The 17134-nt window shown below is 41.6% G+C and overlaps 1 protein-coding gene across 4 annotated transcripts in view; it reads right to left on the bottom strand.

Moving 5' to 3' along the window:
* Positions 1-17021, bottom strand: part of CAB39L (calcium binding protein 39 like) — an 85565-nt gene extending 68544 nt beyond the window's left edge. Inside the window, exons 1-3 of one of the 4 annotated variants that reach the window (XM_039914966.1) lie at positions 16970-17021; positions 12365-12452; positions 2539-2695 (exon numbers count right to left, since the gene is read on the bottom strand). The gene's annotated coding sequence lies outside the window, so the exon portion shown is untranslated. Of the gene's footprint in view, positions 1-2538; positions 2696-12364; positions 12453-16861; positions 16941-16969 lie in introns of those variants that run through there. The other 3 variants (XM_029048007.2, XM_029048006.2, XM_039914967.1) reach the window with 3 other exon arrangements.
* Positions 17022-17134: the final 113 nt, after the last annotated feature.

The raw sequence follows: 17134 nt of genomic DNA, 5'->3' as shown, positions 1-17134 counted from the left end.
AAATTCTGGGAGTTGGGGAGAGTTCTTCCTGCATGATTCCCACAGTGCCCCAAATAGACACTGTCCCAGGAGGTTTGTGGGACCACGCAACTTAAAACACTGTGATGAAGTTAAGGCAGATCAGTATCATCTGAGGCTCTTAAGGCAATGGTGGAGCTGAAGGGTAAGAGAAGAGCTGACAGAAGCAGAAGTCAAGGGAACAGCCAGCGAACTCCCATCTACTACCTGGAAGAAGGACCATTTGATTTACAAGGTTCCCAACCCAGGACCGCCATAGGCCACCCAGGGCTACTGCTACTAGTTGCCAAAGCAACATAAAACCAATAAAGAAGCTCACTGGAGTAGAATAGCATCATGTTACTTGCACAGGGACTCACAAACCACCCCTCCCTTACAGTGGAATTTAAGGTGCTCATCTCTATTTGCCCTGTGCAAAGATTAGCTCTGTCCTGAAACTGGGAAGTAGACAATCCATCTCTCTCCCCTAAAGTTGTTTCATGTACACCTCAATTAAAGAATCTTCCCTGTTCTTTGGCAGCTGAGGTATTTTGGATAGTACCTGAATTTTCTAGGTAGGAGAATCCTATGGGATCAGACAGTCATAAGGGACCTGGAGAGATCTGGTCCAGCCCACTGCCACTAAGCAGGTGACAAACTCAATCATCCAAAATAGATGTGTCTATTACTTCCTTAGAAAGCTCCAAAGATGGTAACAACCTCAACTTCCCTTGGGGGTCCATTTCAGGGTTTTATCACTCTGATAGTCCAAAAATTATTCTTTATATCCAAATAATCAATGGTATTTATTAAGCAATTACCATGTGTAGGGCACTATACTAAGTGCTTAGGAGAGTACAATACAGCGGAGTTGGTAGATACCTTCTCTGCCCTCAGTGATCTTACTAATCCTTGCTCTGCCACTTGTCTACTGTGTAACCTTGGGTAAGTCACTTAACTTTTCTGTGCCTCAGTTACAATACAGAAATTTTTTTTCTGGGGAGAATACTCAACAGTTGTTCTTCAGGTGTCCACTGGGGACCAAATAAGAGAAAACAGTCCTTTTTTTATGGCATTTATTAAACACTTACTATGTGCCATGTACTGTCCTATGCACTGGGGTAGATATAAGCTGATCAGGTAGGACACAGTCCACGTCCCACGTGGGCCTCTCAGTCTTAATCCCCATTTTACAGATGAGAGAACTGAGGCACAGAGAAGTGAAGTGACTTCTCTTTTCACCCTTTCCTCTCCATCCAAAACTGCTACCATGTTAATCTAAGCACTTATCCTATCTCGCCTTGATTACTCTATCAGCCTACCTGCTGACCTCCCAGCCTCCTGTCTCTCCCCACTCCAGTCGATATTTCACTCTGCCTGCCTGGATCATTTTTCTACAGAAACATGCAGGCCACGTTTCCCCACTCCTCAAGAACCTCTAGTGGCTGGCCATCCACCTCGGCTTCAAAAAGAAACTCCTTACCATTGGCTTTAAAGCACTCAATCACCTTGCCTTCTCCTACCTCACCTCACTACTCTCCTACTACAACCCAGCCCACACACTTCTCTCATCTAATGCTAACCTTCTCACTAGATATTTCATACCAGATAGGTAAGAACATAAGAAACATTTGTTTATACCACATTTCCTTTGATATTAATGCTAAGCTACAAAGAGTTAAATAACTGTTTACTAATTTTCAGCTTTTGGAGAATGGTATAAATGCAGATAGGTCCATCCTCAGGAATGAGTTTGACATGCCTACTCCAGATCCATTTTTTAAAAACAGTGGCCAAAAAACAGGGCATCTTTAATTGGATCGGAACACTGAAGAGTTTGCGCCTCAGCTCCTGTTGAGACAACTCAGTACCAAGCATTTTTTTCCCCTACTAACACTGCAGTATTATATAGCTGACTTATTAGGTTTCTAGTCAATTTTGACCCCCAGTTCTGGGTTACTTATGGCCAGCTAATCTTTCCCCATCCCGACACATGTCCCTACTGAATTTCATCCTGTTTACGCGGAAGCAGTTTTCCAATTTGCCTGAGTCATTTTGAATTCTATTCCTGTCTTCCATAAAAGTGTTAGCATTCCCTTCCGAATTAGCATCACCTGCAAATTTGCTGTCAAATCCTTTCCAGAAAAGATACTGGACAAGGAACATTATCCCATTCACCAACCCCAAGCAGACACCAAGTATTACTGTCTCCCCACTCACTGCCAACCACCATGCCACTGTGGCCCACCTTACAGCAGTGGTCAAGCCCACACTTTCCCAGTTTGTCAAAGAAGGTGGCATATGGGATAAAACCAAAACGGTTATAAAGACAAGGAAGATCTACTTCTTCCTTGCCTATGATAGAGGGAAATTAATTGTGCTGAGACAATCGCTCTTCCTAAAAACACATTGGTGGCTTTCTAAGTATCTTATGTACCTCTAAATGGCAAATAAATCATTACTAGAAGCCAGAAACTAAATTTTCCCAGAGGTAACGAACAACTCTCATCCCCTAGGATATGGAGAAAGAAAAAAACCCACCAGCTTTCATCTAGTCAAATGTTTACCTAATCCTTCTCTTCTACAAGTGCTCTTTCCTTCCTCTCCAAAATGTTCAGTCCGGAACAGGAATGACGGGGGGAGTGGCATTCGGTACAGTTTGTTTTATAAACGGGGCCTTCCTCTAGGCTGAAGGAACCTATCCAAGTAAAGAGAAACAGTGAGTAAGAGCGGGAGTCAGATAAGGCATTGCAGTTCTACTCCATTTCCTTCACCTGCTCCATCCTCACTCCCAGAAATATCAGAAACCCGGGGTCTTGAAAGCTCTCAGCCTTGACCCCACTTTTCTAAAGGCTGGAGGTGGCTCACTTTTGTAAAGAGGGCAATTTTCTCAAGTCTCTGCACCAGAGCTTAAAGTGGAGGGACAGACCCTTCTAAAGGAGATATCTTATTATGCATGTCATTACATTTGACTCGATTATTTATGGTAACTGACGACAGGTTAAATCTAATCCACAAGTTTCATTTTAGTCACAGTTTCTACTTCTTTCCCACCAAACTTTTTGTAAACTGAGCTACTAGCAGTAGCAAAATAGATTGGTTTTACTTTCATCTTAGTAGAGTGCTCTGCACACAGTAAATGTTCAATAAATTCCACTTACTGATTGATTTTATCCCTTTTTCCTTCCTCACTTATAAGGCACCTCGAGGTGCGGAGGAGAAATGAAATGGCCAAAGAAATCAGTAGTAGGAAAGGATATGAATAATGTAAGTTGATGTGTGTGTTGATTTTATATATATATATATACATACATACACTTTTTGTTTTGTTTATATATAAAATCAACTCCCATAAAAACAAACAGTTGAATGTAATGTCAATATACAGTGTCTACAAATAAATTTAGCTGTGAGTATGCAATTTTGTGGTTTTTTTAAAAATGGGTGGAATAAATTAATCTAATTTCAACAGAATAATCACAGAAGATGGACAAACTGTAAATCAGAAAATTTGAGTCCTCTAAAAATCTGATTAATGCAAAGGGATATAGGACATTTTATTTTAATTACATTCAAGCTGTTAGCACATTTTTATGCAATGTGGCTCCCAAATGATTCTGCCTAGTTTTAATTTAAGTTGTGTGAAAATCTACAGCATTAAGATAGTTTGATGTATTTTTTTCTTTGCTTCTCCTTCATCCTTTAGGTTCAGGGTTCCAATTCGAATTTTCAAATTCATAACCTCACAATAAAATATGGCATTCAGTTTTGTGGTTAAAGAAATGTGAAACTACAGATTTTGCATGTCAGTGTTTCTCAGTGCTTACCTGAAAATGCAATTTATGGTCAGCATCATTTGCTATAAGCAAGAACTATGAATGTGCAGATGCAGTACCAAATATCTATGCAAATTCATTGTCAACGACTATGAGCACTCCAATCAACACAATGCTGAATGCCAACCTGAAGCTCACTACCATTTTTTTTGCTTTTTTGCAAGGAAAAGGGCAGTTCCAGGGAACACACACTGTTACTCTCCCCTAATGGTGCCCAGCTGGGTTTCTTCCCCCATTCACAACAATACCGTACAATGTGTACAAGTAACTTTAGTTTTCTGTATGCAATTCAGGATTATTTTATTTTTTAATGTAACAAGGCATGGAACAAATTAACCTAATTACAATAAAAACAATTACCAAAAACTGGCCAAGTGTTAGATGGAAAATATTAGGACTTTAAATACCTGAATAATGCAAAGAGGTGTAGGACATTTTGTTTTAGTTACACATGGACCTAGGACAAAAGGGGAGGAGGTCACAAGTCACTGCTTCCTTAAGCATACACCCCCGTTTTAGTCACTTGTGCCTTGTGGCTCTCAAAATTACAGTCAGTAAATTTAGCTACTCCAACCCAAATAACCTCTTAAAACAGAAAACAAAAAGGAAAGAATAAGTAGGGAAAGCAGGTGAAGAGAAAAAAATGGAGTTGCCTCTCAAAGAGAGTAGCTATCATATGGGATCCAAGTATTCTTTTGCCACTATCAGAGATAGAATACTGAGCTGGATTAACCACTGGTCTGATTCACTGATAGCCATTCTCATGACCTTAATAACATGTCCTATTTTTCTTTAAAAAAAAAAAAAGGCCACAGAACTCTTGCTTCAGTCTTCCCTCAGTTTCTCCCTCACTGAACCTTTGTAAAGAGATTAATGGTGTTTCTTTTGCTCACTGGGAAAGAACAAAAGAAAAGGTCAACCCCCCCAGCCCTTTCATAATAGTAATACTAATAATACTAACATTTGTTAAGTGCTTACTACGCATCAAGCACTGTACTAAGCACTAAGATACACGAAAATCAGGTCCCGCATTTTAAGTAAGAGGGAGCACAACATAGCTTTCTGTATGTATGTGTATACATGTGTGTGAGTATCTAGGTTGTGATCTAGACTGTTTGAAAACCCCAATCTATTAGCCTCCAGCTCAAGCCCCTAGAATCCAATTCCTGCATTGTGTGTCAGGCTGATTGCAATTCAGGCTGTCACTGTTTGAGAATCGTTGTTGACACGGGGCTAAAATATGTCCCTAATGTGAAGCTAAAGACTGCACTTAAGAAATCACATGTGACATCTGTGGTTAGATAAGACCATAAGCAATGCTAATACCTATATTAGACCATTGAGCCTATTCTTCTGTCTCTCTGATGGTGGCACCGCAGGATGCTTGGAAGAACAGTGTGATGGTTGCCATCTGATAGCTATTCTGACGGTTTCTTATGTGCAAGGAGTTCTTCCCAAACTTGGACCCGCAAGGCCAGCCATTACCACAGGATACACTGTCACAGAGCGGGCGGCTGTGCCAAAGAAGGCAGCTGCTTGGCCCTTCTCAAAGACGGCAGTGGCATGGAAGTGATCTGATAGGAGGAAATCTCAGCCAGGGTCTCAGAGTCGAGCTGGCCAGGGTGCTCGGTGGAGGGGAAGCCACTAGGATGGCACAGTGGACTTTGGAGAAATGCTCTTCCACCACATGTTGCATAAAGTTCATAACACAATGATGTCACCCAAAACAGGGACCTCCCAAACTTTCCCTGCTTCAAGGTGCTTGAGTGACTAAAGCTGGCCCTGCCGAGGACATGGGGCTGTGTTCTTGAAGAACCTCATGTTATGGAAAAATCATGTTAGATTAATCATTCATTAAATATGAATGAATGGGTTAAGGGCGGGGGGGATGATTCAAAGATACATCTAAGCTTTAATGATAATAATTGTGATATTTGCTATGTGCTTACTATGTGCCAAGTACTGTATTAAGCATTGGGGTGGCTATAAGAAATCGATAAGATTCAGTCCTTGTCCCAGATGGGGATCAAACAAGTAATGGAAGAACAGGCACTGAATGCCCATTTTATAGATCAGGAAACTGAGGCACAGAGAAGTTAAGTGATTTGCCCAAGGTTAGACAGCAAATGGAGAAGCTGGGATTAGGTCTCAGGTACCCTGATTTCCAGGCCACTAGACTGTACTGTTTTACACCCATGCTACTCATTGTTACTTTATTGAACTAAATACTGTAAAGTTGCAAAAACACAAAGAAACAATGTATTCTAGGATACAGTTAGACTGAGACTGAGACTGACAACTGGTAGCATCACACCTTGACCGATGCCAAACTCATGCATATAACTATTTCTTCCTACATCTAATCTACTTGCCAAACCTGTGGATTGTGCTATAAAAGATGAGACTCATGTTGTAGGAAAAATGTTCCGTACTTCTTCCATCATGTAATATCCAAATCATGCAGTGAAAAAGACATGTTATAGTTGAATTGGCTTTAGTTTTTTCCTTTATAAATAACCCATTATGGATCTTTTGTTCAGGAAATCACACAAATCTTTCTTCAACCTATAAAACTTTCTGAATCCACATTTTGGGATATTATTCAGTTATATTCAAGAGGATAGTTTTATTCAGAATACAGTTCGAGGGACTTTTGATAAAGTCCCCAATCAAAGCTCCACAAATGGCTGTTTAATTGACAAGTCAAACAAAATTACCATTCTTCAGCTATCTTCCTCTGCTTATCTTATTTGTCTTCTCTCAATGTTTCTCCTCCACCTGAGCTACTATTTTTTTCTAAATTACACCGAGGAATAAGGAAGCAGCTCAGTTAATTTTGATTTTTCAGTGTCCCTGAAGAATAGAAGCTTGCATTTTTAGACTTTTTTTATAGTGCTATATGCTAATATGCTAATATTTTTTCAAGCCCCTAGTTGCATCCTCAAGCATAATCATTCAAAATAAAATGAACAGTACTGAATGTATTACTTAAACTTGCTTCACTCCATTGCTTATGGGGAATAAGTTAGAGGAAGCATCTTCAGTTCTGACACTGTCAGCAATGTTTGTATCAAACACTTTTTTAAAATCTCTAGACTGAAAGCTCACTGTGGGCAGCGAACATGTCCACCAACTTTTTTGAATTGTACTCTCCCAAGCACTTAGTACAGTGTTCTGCACACAGTAAACAATAAATACCATTGACAATGATGACTGCAGACAAGCAGCATAATGATCTTGTTGCTGTTCCCTGTGGCTTTCTTATATCCAGAAGAATCAGAACCTTAGCATGCTTTAAATGACTTCCAAATTTTTCCCCAATCTATAAAATGCACAATTACCCCACTACTGTTCCATCACCACCTCCCTGTTCAAGTACTTCCCCAAATCTTCACTGCACAGAGACAAAAAAGGAACAGTTTCAACCCACAAAATTGTTTACCAACCCACAAAATATGCATTAACCTTATCCATAATTAAACTGCTTCTCAAATCATTAGGTTATAGCAAAATTAACACTGTAAAAGTGAGGAGGGTGATTAGCTGGTACATTTGATCTGGGCAAGGTATTTGGATATAATTGAACAGCAAAAAAAAAAAATGTTTATGGACTAATCAAGCTGTTAGGATAAATGTATATCCAATATAAATACATTTAGTAACCTCACAAACTTGAATCTCCAAGGAAACTTGAAAAGAAAGAGTTTATGGAATTACTTTGTAAGTCTTCCGTTCAATTACTTTTCAAGCTTTCTATCTGATTGTTTTAGACCACTGCATGATTTCCTTTTTTGCATCTAGCCTATGTCTCTTAAATATACCACTAATTCTTCTCTTTCCTTGTAATGACAACTGAAGACCACAAACCCAAAGGCTCCACATTTTTAAGCACTTACTTTAAACATTTTGAGCCGACAAACCATCACAAATCACCAAAATTATTCTGGGATTTAAAGACCCTTGCTTTTTGGAAAAGCTATCAAGTGTTAAAGGATGGAGCTAACAAAAATTGTTTGTGACATATCAAGGCTTTTTTTTCCTTTTAAGACAAATAAAATGATTTGCATTTTAAACACTGGCATAACAATTTTGAAACCCATCTAGTGAGAGGAAATGAAGACAGTATAATTTGAAGGTTGGCCACCTGCCCACAGTTTCTCAATCCCTTCTCTGCTCTTAATAAACTCCTTCTTTATAAAAAACAAACAAGGTGTTGGCTTCTCCCTGTCATCTGCTTTTCCAGTTCTGTTCTCAGAGTCTCTATTTATGTTATTTTTCATGAAACAGATGCCTGGGTTTTTGATAATCTTTAAGAACATTTCAAACCCCACATGATTTTTGAACTCTTCAAAAGCATAATCTGAAACCTTGATGCTGCTGCCATGAGTGTGGGGGCAACTACTGATCAGGGTTTTTAAGGAGGGAAGCAAGCGTTTGGGCAAGAAAATGGTGAGTAGGTTTCACAGAATTAACTAATGGCTCAGAAAGAGCTGATTTAGGGTACTTTCAGTTCCTGCTCGGAAATATTACCAATTCTTTTTAAGTCCTGCTCAAATCTCACTGGATACCTGTGTTGAGTGGGGCTAAGAGTCCAGCCCAGAAGGGAATAAAGGTGGGAAAAAAAATGGCTTTGCCCCAACAGCTGGAACCTGTGAGGGCACTCAGTCTCAGTGCCCTCAAAGTTAACACCCATGGATCTTAATTCCAAATATTTGCCCAACTCAAGGCATTCTTTTTCCTCAAGCAAAAATAAAAATCAGAACATGATACATTTGACCAAAAAAAAAATTAGCAGTGAATTAGTAAGTCTTCTGTACAATTCTTTTCAGCCTTTCTTTCAGATTTTTTTAGACCGCTGCATGATTTCCTTTTTTGCATCTAGCCTATGTCTCTTAAGTATATCCCTAGTTCTTCTCTTTCCTTGTTATGGCAACTGAAGCCTAATGGCAAGTAGGCATTAAACTAATGGCAACTGCCATTACAAGGAAAGAAAATAATTAGTGGCATACTTAAGAAACAAAGCCTAGGTGCAAAAAAAGAAATCATGCAACTGCAAAAATGAGCAGTAAAAAGTTTCTTATCTGAAAAACTACGAATCAACTTTGGAAGCAAGTTTCAACCTTAGCTACAGTTTGCTTTTTATTTCAAGAACACCCTATTGGAGACTATAAGGAATTCATGGACCTATCATCCTTGAGTAAAACTGATTTCATCGAAAACTGTGTGGGGTTTGTGAAAGCAACTAGAATATTTTTATTCTAGAAACAAATAATTCATCACCTTAATTGTATAAATTAGGGAGTTCACTGATGACATTCAAGAATATTAGACACCCCGTTGCCAATGCAAACACATACACATTCTCTCTCTCAACCAGAGACAGGCCAAATCCAAACTGGCTCAACGATCCCAGCTCAAGCTCACACAAACCAACATGAGCAAAATAAAGAATGAGATCTCTTTCAACATCACCAAAATCCATCCCTTCCTCTCCATTCAAACTGTTACCACATTAATGCAAGCACTTCTCCCTATCCCACCTTGATTACTGTATCAGCCTCCTTGCCTCCCTGCCTCCTGTCTCTCCCCAATCAGCCTCCTTGCCTCCCTGCCTCCTGTCTCTCCCCACTCCAGCCCACACTCTATTCTGTCTCCTGGATCATTTTCCTTCAAAAACGTTCAGACCACGTTTCCCCACTCCTCAAGAAACTCCAGTCGTTGTCCATCCACCTCCACATCAAAAAAAACAAAAAACAAACCCCAAAACATCTCTTCACCATTGGCCTTAAAGCACTCCACCACCTTGCCCCCTCCTGCCTCACTTCACTTCTCTCATTCTACAACCCAGCCCTCACACTGTGTTTCAATCTCTTCTATCTCCCCACGGACCTCTCACCCACATCCTACCTCTGGCCTGGAACGCCTTCCCTCCTCATATCAGACAATTTGCAAATTATAGCAAATTAGGTTATAGCGATCAGGTAATTGCTCTCCCCCACTTCGAAGCCTTAGTAAAGGCACATCTCCAAACATCATATGCAAAAAACCCAGCCCAATCAATGGTATTTATTGAGCAAGTCACTCTGTTGGCTAAATACAGCCAAAACTGCACCAGTTGGATAAAACAGATCTAGGTTAGAGATGACAAACATTTGATCAGATTCCAATCCTACATCACTTAATCTAGATTTGAAGTTTTCCTGGTTTTTAATGTTTTGGATTTATTGGATGGATCACAGAATGCAGAGGATTTTGATTCCCAGAGTAACTCTAAGAGATAATTTTCACAATGTTTTGTGTTAGTGGAAAATTTCTTTATTCATCATAAACACCTTTTACCTACACTTTAGGACCAGAAGATTCCATCTTTGCTCTCAAAGTTTTACAATCTAGCCATGGAGAAAGGCACAACATAATTTACAGATAGGAGGAAAAAGGAATGGACAGAGGGACGAGTGAGTGAATTAGAGCTTAAAGAGTACATAAATCCCTACAAGCAAGTGCCCCAGGTGGGATGTGGTAGTTGGGAGGCTGTGACTTAAGGAGAAGAAAATTAATCAGAGAAGACCTCCTATAGGGGATAAGATTTCAGGAGGATGACTGTAATAATAATTAATAATTATGGAATTTGAAAGGCACTTAGTATCAAACACTGTTCTGTGTGCTGGGGGAGAAAGAAGAGGAGAAAATGGGAATAATAGAGGCTAGTTTCAATAACTTTTGAATTTGCAGGACAGTATTAAATTGCTTCTCAACTCACTAGATGAAGAAAGCCCAAGGAACATCTATCTAATTTCTGCTCAAGCACTTGCATATCACTAAAAACTATTTCTCTTGAGCCAAATTATCTTGGTTAAGATTTAAAGGCTCAGTTCTCATTTTACGCCACCTCCACCTCCCACTGAAGTCCTTTGAAACCTATGGGATTTAGATGAAAATACAATGAAACAGTTCCAGTTCTGCAATTTGTGATTTACGCAGCTAGTCCATCTTATCCATGTAGGGCCAGTCAATTTAATATATTTTTAAGAGCTATCCAAATGCAATCGATTTGGTGAATGTGTTGGTTTTATACTCACTCAATTATTTGCAATTTTGAAATGCTGCCTCTACTTCTATAGTTTGGAATTCTAAATGTTTTCAAATATATAAATTGTACTCTCGGTGATGTGTTCTTCAATGATCATTTCTGAATACATGATCTTCTGAATAGTCTCCATTCATTTTCAATCAGCTGTCAAGGGAACTAGCAGGAATGTTGGCAAGAGCATTTTTTTTCAAAAACTAAAATTTGTCATCATCTCTGTCAACCAAGAGGAATTCCTTGCCTCCCACAAGTTAGAAATGAGCCCTTTATTCACGCCTCTTCGTGGTTCCATTATGATATATTCATTCACTGAATTCCCTGTTCACTTCTGATTCTATAAAGGCATTCAATACCCGCCTCGGATGTCAGGCACCCTCTCCGGAGGGGTTATCGGGAGCCACTGTCCCCACAGTTCTTTGGGCAGCAAGGGCGGCCGCCGCTAGTCTGTTCTGCCTGGGAAGGTACCCCTGCTGTAAGGAGCATGAGACTGAAGTCGCCTTTCCCACCCTCCTGGCCACCAGATCAGATCCCCTCTGCACTGGCTGCCCACCCATCTCTCGCTATTCTGGTCTGCCCAGACAGTCTGAATGACCCATGGGGGACAAGGTAGAGTTCCGGCAGGGGGTGGGGGCGTGGATTTACATTGCAATTGCTATCTTGTTACTCAGCAGTCTAGGAGAAATTGAAAGGGATGAAGCTGGCAGTGGCTTGTGCTCCCAAGGAGCTGTGACAGGGCCCATCCTGGTGCTTGATGAGGATGAGAAACGATGCGGCAGAGGAGGAATAGAAGGTAGCATGGGAGGAGAGATGAATGCCTTTACTGACCCCTCCCCACCTGATATCTCCCTTTCCTCTGCCGACTCCTTTCCTCTCTTTCCTCCTCTAAATTCACTACCCAGATTCGAAATCAAAAGCTGGTGCCCCTGCCTCAGATACTTCCTTATGAATATCATTAAATACTAGTGATTATTTTGATGTTCTGTTTACTCACAAATGCACATTTCAATAACTCTTCATATACCAAGAGATACTGTCTTTGTGCCAAAATGTATTCTCCAAGTAGCAGCTAAAGATAGCAAAATCCTTGAGAAAACCTCTTTCAAATATTTAACACTTAAATATTGTTACGCATCATTCTTCTCCTATCCTAGATTGTAAGCACACTGTGGGTAGGGAATGTGTCTTTTATATTTTACTCAGTACAGTGCTCTGCATATAGTAAGCGCTCAACAGATATGATTGACTGACTAAAATCTAATCTTTTTCTGAGAGGATAGTCTTCTATCAGGAGCAAGAGGTGAGTTTTAGTCCAGAGATTTCAGTTATATGGATAAGGGCATTAGAAGCCTAGAATCTAAATTGACAGATACTTAATTGTAGTTATAGATTGTCTTCAAGCATTTTATGAAGGATTAGGAGACAGAGCCCCATCAAAACAGCTTACCTGTTTTCCAAATAAATGCAAGTTATTGGAGAAGCTGGAGAGTTTTTAACTGGATTAGAGAAGATCCTCCAAAGCACACATACTCTGCCTAAGGAAAGTGGAAAAGGAAAAAGAGGATATGGGGTTAATGGAGGTATAAATCTAGAAAAAGAGGCCAACAAGGACACCAAGATACAATCAGGAGACCAGGTAGTCCAGCCTGGCCCAGGCTAAAGTGGACTAATTAAAACATGGAATTACATGCTGAAAGGGATGAAAGAAAGTAAAAATCAATCAGCTGTCTGAAGAAGGAGGTGGGGAAGAGAGGCTATGATTGTTTAGTAGGACAGTGACCTGAGTGTGTGGAATTCAGACTGGAAAGAGCTATATGAATTTATGAGTTTTAGTTTTATTTCTGGATTTTAAAACAAGGTTTATATTTGGGGAGAAAGGGAGCATGGACCTGGGAGTCAGAAGGACCTGGGTTCTAATGCCGGCTCCGCCACATGTCTGCTGTGTGAACTTGGCCAAGTCTCTTAACTTCTCTGTGCCTCAGTTATCTCATCTATAAAATGGGGATTAAGACTGTGAGCCCCACGTGGGACAACCTGATTCCCCTGTGTCTACCCCAGCACTTAGAACAGTGCTCTGCACATAGTAAGCGCTTAACAAATACCAACATTATCATTATTATTATTAATTTGTATCTATTCCAATGCTTAGAACAGTGTTTGGTACAGATTAAGCATCCAAATTATTGTCCTAAAGAAATTCAAACCAGGTTCTATGTTCAGTTGGGCCTAAATATATACGGTGCTTTGGGGGCATGGTTTCAATGATTATACAGCCTATCTATTCTCACCCTTTACCTTGGACATGGTACAGAGTCACAGTACAACACTGTAGCGAAGATGTTCAGATGTCAGTAGAAGCAGCTGGTCGCTTCCCCTTTGCTCTACTCCCTACTACTCAAAATGGAAGATCAGATATTGTCTCAAACACCACCTTATCAACTTGTCTTCATCTTTCTTAATGAGTGTTTACCATGTGCTCAAAGAGGAAATTGAAAGAAAGGCAGTAAAAAGTTTTTGAAACTTTGGAGCGGTCAGATGGGTTTAATGATGGTGAAGGTTCATCATTTTTGATTAGTACTTTTGACCCTGAGGCAACCATGTGTGAAGAAAAAATGAATAAAATAATAAAGAAAAACAGAGAAACAGATTGCTTAGTGGACAGAACATGGACCTGAGAGTCAGAAGGACTGGGTTCTAATCCTGGTTCACCATTTGTCCGCTGTGTGATCTGGAGCAAGTTGCTTCACTTCTCTGTGCCTCAGTTACTTTATCCATAAAATGGGGATTAAGACTGAGTAGAAGCTAGTCCTTCTGACTCCCAGTTCCATGCTCCACTTCTCCCCAAATATAAACCTTTCTTTAAAATCCAGAAATAAAAGTAAAACTTGCAAATTCTTACAGCTCTTTCCATTCTGAATTCCGGACACTCAGGAGACTCTCCTACTCAGTCTTAATGTGGGACGGAGACTGTGTCTGACCCGATTGACGTGCATCTACCCCAGCACTTAGTACAGTGCCTGGCACATAGGAAGCCCTCAACAAATACCACAATTATTGTTACTTAATAAGTACCATGATAATTAAAGAAAGATGAATAACTCAAATTTCATTTTGGTAATGAATGAACTTATTTTACAACTTGGGTCCTTGATACTATATGAAAGCAAAGTGTCTGCAGTGAAGGTCATAATAAGTGCACACCTATTGCATTTCCATAAAATTTATACCACTAAAAAAACCCGTGGCTTCATTTTGGAACTTAATGTATAATAATGAAACTAATCATTAACATCTCTGCTCCTTGCCAAGAAATTCCTAATCTAATAACAAAAATGGAAAACATATTGTCAAAAGTACTTAGTTCCACACCTGGTTGAAACACTTAAAGATGTAAAATTGTTGTTAGCAAGATTAAGAGACATCCTGTTGACATCCTGAAGGAAGATCATAATGGGCTATCAGAAAGGAAGTTGAAGACACTGAAGGAGATATTAGGGATGTTAAATGGTACATCCACAAATGAAAGGATGGATGTCAAGGAGGCTAATTATAATACTGTTCTGCTGCTGGAGACCAAAGTTTGAGCTGGAAGGAACACTGATCCAATCCAGAAACGGCTTTTTGGGCTAAGGTGAGACCAAAAAATTTTCCAAAGAAAATGGATTGTCAGGGACAGATCTGGCATCCGTATAAAGCTCTGGCATTTGGCCTTTTCCTACAGTATGACAAATGTAGCAGCAATAGTATTTGAGTGCTTACTCTTTACACAGCAGTGTAATAAGTGCTGGGAAAGAGTATGCAGGTGGAAATTAGACAGGGAAACTGTCCTTATAGGGGCTCAAAATCTACGAATGTAGGTGGGAAGTAGCAATGGCCTAGTGGAAAGAACACCGGCCGGGGAGTCAGAGGACCCGGGTTCTGCCACTTGTCTGCTGTGTGACTTTGGGCAAGCCTGTGTCTCAGGTACCTCAGCTATAAAATGGGGATTTATACCTCTACTGAAGAGATCTCAAAAGGTCATTGAGACAGTCCCAAAAGTTTTTGTGCTCATATCGAAAACAAAAACCCAGTTCTCGTTTGTAGCTGACAGTGGGCATAATGGTTAACTTCATATCATGAACAATATTTATGGTAAAATTATGCAAAATAATCATTAACAAACTAAGATGCATGGCCAAATGGATTAAAGAGAACACTGCATTTTAATGTTAATTGAAAGTGAAGTCCTGTGCAATAAGGTAGCACTCAAGCCTCTTCCTCCTGAATGTCAAAACAGCAAAAGGATCTACTAAAAATGTTGCTGTTTAGACTGTGAGCCCGTCACTGGGCAGGGATTGTCTCTGTTGCCCAATTGTTCCTTCCAAGTGCTTAGTACAGTGCTCTGCACATAGTAAGTGCTCAATAAATACTATTGATTGTATGCTTTTATCTGACCTTCATTCAACTTGCCTTGACGAATCTTCAGCTAAATTGATTCCGTTTATATTGCTTTTCTATCACAGTCAAACTCACATCGCATTTTACACAACTTCAAGGGGTGGAAAGTGTGTAATCCCTGAGAGAAGACCTCTCAGGATTTGAGATTTTTGAAAAATCTACGTTAGAGAGAGCTTGTGATAGAAAGGTGGTTTATTTAAAACCTGACCCAAACATTTCTCTTTTGACACCGATTGGTCTTCATATTTGCTTAGTGCTTAGCCTTTCATTCATTCAATGACATTTGACTGTGAACCCGTCACTGGGCAGGGATTGTCTCTGTTGCCGAATTGTACATTCCAAGCGTTTAGTACAGTGCTCTACACATAGTAAGCCCTCAGTAAATACAATTGAATGAATATTCTGTGTATAGAGCACTCTACTAAGCGCTGGGGAGAGTGCAGTGCATTCTAAGAGACATAATGTGATCACTGAAGAAATACAGATGAGACCTATATTTAGACCTTCAGGAGAAGCTGCGTGGCTCAGTGGAAAGAGCCCAGGCTTGGGAGTCTGAGGTCATGGGTTCGAATCCCGGCTCTGCCACTTGTCAGCTGCGTGACTTTGGGCAAATCACTTAACTTCTCTGGGCCTCAGTGACCTCATCTGCAAAATGGGGATGAAGACTGTGAGCCTCATGTGGGACAGCCTGATTACCCTGGATCTACCCCTGCGCTTAGAACAGTGCTCGACACATAGTAAGCGCTTAACAAATACCAACCTTCTGGCCATATTGGGAGTTAGGGGACCGGGGGCAAGAAAAAAAATCAGGATTTTGGAAGAAGTCTTTCAGCTCATTTGCTGCAAGTCAGCTGTGGGGGGGATGGCGAACAGAGAACCTCTTTCTTCTGGCAACTATCAAGTGAGGAAGACAGGGGCCCTGTTGTTAATGATGTTGGTGTTTATTAGGCGCTTACTATGTGCAGAGCACTGTTCTAAGCGCTGGGATATACAGGGTGATCAGGTTGTCCCACTGGAAAAGCCTGGATGGGCTGCAGCGGTCCCTCCCCGGGACCACCTCGGCTTCACCCGAGAAAGGCCGGCCCCCGCCGTCGGGCTGCAGCCTGCGCGCCGGACCCGAACTCAGAACCCCTCCCCACTCACGACCGGATAACGCCGAGTCACCCTCGGAGGGTGGCGAAGAATCGGGGCAGGTCTCTCGGAAGGGCCCCCTCCCGCTCCCGAGGGGGGAGGCGGCTCACACCCCTGCCGGTGCCTGGCCGCACGCCCGGGGCTACGCGTCTTCACCGAGGAGCCGCCCGCGGGCGGGTCGCCCCCCAAATCACCTCAGCGGAGAAACCCCAAGCGCCCCAATCGCTCCCCCGCCTCTCCATCCCCAGCGCTGACGGGCTTAAAGGAGGATTCGTCCTCCTTCCAAGGCGGAGAGCAGCCGGGGGTGGGGGGGGGGGGGGTTTCCCCTTGCCCAGGTAGGGGGGCTTGACGCGAAAGGGAGGGAAAACCCCCTCACCTCCTCCAGCCCGAGGGGAGATTGAAAAGAACGAAGCCAGTCCTCGGAGCCGCCGCCCCCCCCCGCCCCGCATCGGTGCCACACACAACATGGCAGCCGCCCACCTACCGGAGAGTCCGCGGCGCCGCCGCTCCGACGAATGCCGGCTCGCGGGACGGCGGGCGACCTCATTGGTCCGCCCGCCGAGCGCGAGACGGGCTGAGGCCAGCGGGAGCCAATCAGGGGCGGGGGAAAGCTGGCTCGCGGCCGGGGCTCGTGCGGAGGGGTGGCGCG

The sequence above is a fragment of the Ornithorhynchus anatinus genome, chromosome 20, assembly GCF_004115215.2.
Source record: "Ornithorhynchus anatinus isolate Pmale09 chromosome 20, mOrnAna1.pri.v4, whole genome shotgun sequence".
Classification (NCBI taxonomy): Eukaryota; Metazoa; Chordata; class Mammalia; order Monotremata; family Ornithorhynchidae; genus Ornithorhynchus; species Ornithorhynchus anatinus.
The sequence above is the reverse complement of the archived record's forward strand: the minus strand, read 5'-3'. Positions and strand labels throughout refer to the sequence as shown.